Genomic DNA, 5,320 nt, shown 5'->3' on the forward strand with positions numbered 1-5,320 from the left:
AATATATTTTATTTTTAATTAAAATAAATTTGATCAATAATTCTTTTTAATTTTTTTTAGTTTGATAATTTTAATTAAAATAAATTTTATCAAACATTTTTTCTAAATGTAAGTATTTTTTTTGTAAATGTAAGTATTTTTTTGTTATATTTGTTTAATTTTATAGATCTAAATACTTTTTGGTTCAAAAAATGTTTAAGAACTTAATCGTTCAAAATATGAATGTTCATTGGGATTTTTTCTATTAATTTATCACATTAACCAGTTGTATAGGTCATAAGAATATATGTAACAGGTTTTAGAAAGTTCAATGAGTTATTTAACATGTTTTGAAATGTCCAATGACTTATTTGTTCCAAAAATTTGTTCAAAGACTTAATTATTCCAAACACTAAAGTCCATTGGGTCTTTTTAGACTTTTCTCTTAAAAATAATAAAAATTTGCAAAACTATATTTATCTTGTTGGATTTCAGGTATAATACAATTATCATATTATTCTAAAAGTTTATAAAGTTATACTTTAGGTAGTGTTTCGTACGCAAACAGGACGGGACATGACTAATTGTCTGTCTTATGTTTGATACGACTAAGACAAGACATGACAAAACTGTTAAAATGACCATATTACCCTTAAATGTTATTTTATATCATATAATGATTGTAAAATGACAACAAATCAATCAAGATATATATATATATATATTTTAATTACATAGTTTTTGTAATCATCAAGTTTAATACATTAAATATATATCCAAAAAAATGACAAAAAGGTGTTGACAAGCCGACCCGGCAATTGCACTAAAATATTACCCATTTTGACCTGTTATTCTACACACATAATTTAAAAAGTTTAAACACAACAATTGTAAATAATATTTGTCACGATGGAGGCGATAGCTACACAAATGGGATGAATTAGGTTTTCTATTGGAATGAAATAACAAGGGTAATATTGTTATTTTAACTTCAGTCCCATGTTGTTCCACCCTTTTTTGGTGGAACAAGAAATATCAAGATTTGTCCCATAAAAATTAAAAATAGTCTCACCTTGTCCCATGTTTTTTTTGTTCATGGCATGCCAAACATGAAAATATATTTTTTTATCTCGTCCCGTTTTATATCGTCTGCATACCAAACGCACCTTTAATGAACAAGATTATATGATATTGTAACCGCATCAAAACCAAAATAATGGCTTGTAATACTTACCTTAATTAACAACCATCTCTGATGTTGTAATTGAATCGTTGTGTCCACGTGAATCAATGAATAGAATCCCGTCACACGAAAACAAAAGTCTTCTCTTCTTCTCTTGTGTTGCTAAACTTTAACGACCTTATATAGACAATGGTTGTGAATAGAGAGCGAGATGTAGGACATAGTTTTTCTTTTCTTTTTCTGAATAGAAGAATACGGTCACCTACTTCGTCTATATATAGATGATAAGTTTCAAAAATTGGTAAAGTTTCACCCTGTTCTTTTTATATCTAATCAATGTTAGATATCTGATTTAATCCTATTATATTACGAGATAATTGCAAAAATGGTGCATCTCAAGCATGTCATTACACAAAGTGGCCCAATTAATCAGATTTGTTACAAATTGGTCCCCTCGTTTCATGAACTGCAAGACATCTATATTTTCCCACTTTTTTAAACTAATTCGAATATTGTCTCATAAGTTAGTGAAGATTTTGGTAGATCTCTTTATATTTTTCATTACCATTGTAAACATATATGATCAAAGTCTTTCCATTTTTAATTATATATTTATATTTCCATGCTTACTTTTAAATAAATATGGAAATCAAATTAAGTAAACATGGAAATATAATTAAGTAAAAAATGAATTCTGCTTTTGCTTTTTTTGTAACATTTATATATTTGATTGAATATGCATATGGTATATGATATTCAATTTCTTATTTTCATGATCTTTCTTTACCAACAAAGTTAACAAAATTCCTTTAATCCAGAGGGTATTTTGGTCTTTTTGTACTAGTTTTTTATTGTCTTTTTCCTATTAATAATTAAAAAAAAATATTATATAATATAATCTAATAACTTTTATTATTATTATTATTATTATTATGTCACTAGAAAGGTACTCGTGCAATGCATCGAGACACATCTTGATTTCAGTGTTTCTTTTTATTTCTTTTTTATGTCGATATAATACGGTTTTTATGTGGTTTTGAGAAAGCGATAATGTTTTTATTTTTGAATAAAATGTAAATTTGAAAATATCATAAAATTTTGGAATTTTTTTTTCGATATCAGTATCAAATTAATCTTTTTTAAAAGTTCTTGTGTTTTGGTATAATTTCCTTAAGAGATATTCACCAAAATGACCAAAAATATACTTGATATATTAACGAAATAGCCAACTTTTACCAAAATTGCGAAAATGCTCACACGGATCGCCCCCGGTGGGCGAGGTTTGACCATGGGGGCGATCCCCCCCTTTTTTGACCAAAAAAGTTCAAAAAAATATTAAAAAGTCAATTTGGTGGGTCCCATATGCATCACTTTCAAGAAACCAAACACTGTTTGCCTCGATTTTGATGAATCTACTTCCGGGGGAGATCCAAAATTTTTTTTTCACCTTTTTATTATTATTGAAGGGTGTTTTTAATAAAAAGAAAACGATATTTAAACTGTTTTTTATACCTTTTTAGGACCAAATTTCATGGTTATAGTTTATAAAATAAGACCATAATAATTGTGGACATGAAAAAATTATTTGTATTTGATTTGGGGGACAAAAATTAGATATTATATCTGATTTACGTAGTTTGACTGCTATTTTGTCTTTTAGTGTCTAAATCAATTTGACAACTAAGAGGTGTTTTTAATAAACAGAAGACGATATTTAAACTGTTTTTTTTACCTTTTTAGGACAAAATGTAATGGTTTTAGTTAATAAAATAAACCATGATAATTGTGGACATGAAAAAATTATTTTTATCTGATTTGGGGGACAAAAATCAGATATTATATCTGATTTACGTAGTTTTACCGCTACTTCATCTTTTAGTGTCTATGATTTGACGCCGATTTGACGATGATTTGACAATGTATTTTGTCTTATTACGTAACGGTTTATATAAATAGGCGGTCGGGAGAACCATAATCACCATCCCCACCGACATCCAAAATGGAATCGGTTTCATGATTTCTAACCAAATTGAACTCGGTTTTACATATGAAACTAAATATTGTTCAGTCAATGAAACACTTTAAGAACTGAATAATAATATTTCATTCATTTTTAAATTTGTTTCATATTTCCTAACCAAAATGGAATTGGTTTCATGGTTTATAGCCAAGATGAAATTGATTTTATTAATGAAACCAAATATGGTYYAGTCAATGAAACATTTCAAGACCTGAATACTATTATTTCATTAATGAATGTAGTTTCATGGTTTATAACCAAAATGAAATTAGTTTCATTTTTTAAATATTTTGAAAACTGTATAACGTGGTTTCATTAATGACATTTGTTTTACGAATGAAAACAAAACAATATATAAAACTATTTTCATTGTTTCTTGAATGAATTCATGAGACTCCTTGTCACCTTGAATTAAAGATAGACCATTTGACATGGTGTTGTGAACCATATATGAAACTATTTCATTTATAATTATTGAAACATGATTATACTGTTAATTATTTGTAATCAAACTGATTTTAGGAGTATAGTGTTACATTTCATATTTTAGGAGTATAATTTAATAAAAGAATATAAACTATTAATGGTAATAATTATATATTAAAATAAATTGATTTACAACTTCCATAAAAACAGTTACTATATTTAATTTTCCATATTTAAAAACAATTAAAATATTACCAAGATTAACCATTACAAAGTAAAATGACATTTATATCCTTATTCATTAAAAATAAAGAATAAAACATGAAATTTTTCTGTTGGTTGAAATTGGTTTCTATAGTTTTGTTAATCCTCTCTCTCAGTGATTTGATGATAATCCATTTTCACTTATACTTTGTATTTATGTTTCTGTCTTTTCAGTTCCAGCGACCTCCACTGAGTATGTTCAGTGATCGCTGAAGAACTTGCATTGTAAATCTATCAGAGACAACAATACTGCAAGAAGACAACACTCACACCAAAGAACCTTCAGCAAACGTCGAAGACTGAAACTGAAGATTAGAGACTGACGAGTATGTGATCTGAAGCGGTATTCAGTGATTACAAGTCTGTCTACATATGTGTGAAGATTGGTCAAGCTTCAGCGAATGATGAAGAGACCTTCAGGTCATTCCAGCATTCAGGGATCAAAGGAAGCTTGCTTAGCACAATTGTTGTTGTCTTGTCCTTATACACACAAAGAACAAAACCCATACCCTTATGAAAGTTGGTACGGTACGGAGCCGACTAGTCGACTCTATTGTCCACCAACTTTAGGTAAGGATGTCTGCTCATTAATAGTGTTTTTTGTACTATTCACTGTAGCAAAGGACAAGCCTTCCTCTTAAGGCTTGACACGCACTCTAACCCTACCATATTGCATTAAATGTTCATTTAATGCACTGGGTATAAATAAAAGTGTTTTTTCTCCATGCAGAGTGCACACAACTCACTCTCTAACCCTAATTCTTACTTCAAGCATTTTCTAGCTTAAGTAAATGATCTTCTCTTCAACATTTCTTTTCTTGTATTTGCTAAGACTTTAGTGTGTAACTAAAGATTGTTTAGATAGGTTTTTATCACCTTATCTTTCCGCAAAACAATATTGTAAAATCTGTATTGATCTTCTTTATCAATATATATTTTAAATTTGAAAATATTGTGTTTATATTCATCCCCTCCCCTTCTACAAACTGTTTTAATATTCTTGTAGACCTTCAAGGGACCAGCAAGTGGTATCAGAGCAGTGTTTTCTTTCTCTCTTTGTGTTTAGCTGTTTTCAGTATTAGTTTATCTCTTTTCTTAGATAACTTTACCGCTTACAAATGACTTTACAAATTACAAACACACACACACACAAAAGATAATGGCTCTCTTGCCAAACTTCCCCTGGTTTGTCCGTGACAACTTTAGTCTCTGGAAGAACCGGATGTCCCTCTTTCTGGAAGGTGTGGATCATGAAATTCCACATTATATAGAAAATTGACCATATATTCCATTTGCTATTGCTCCGGCTGTTCCAGCAACAGCTACGACTGCCGCGATTCCTGAATGACAAATTCCAAAGCTTCCACATCAATGGAGCGATAAGGACAAGAAGAAAATAGCTATAGACACGCGTGCTCGGTCTATAATAGCTATGTCTCTTCCTGATG

The sequence above is a fragment of the Cynara cardunculus genome (assembly GCF_001531365.2).
Source record: "Cynara cardunculus var. scolymus isolate 2C chromosome LG 17, CcrdV1, whole genome shotgun sequence".
NCBI lineage: Eukaryota > Viridiplantae > Streptophyta > Magnoliopsida > Asterales > Asteraceae > Cynara > Cynara cardunculus.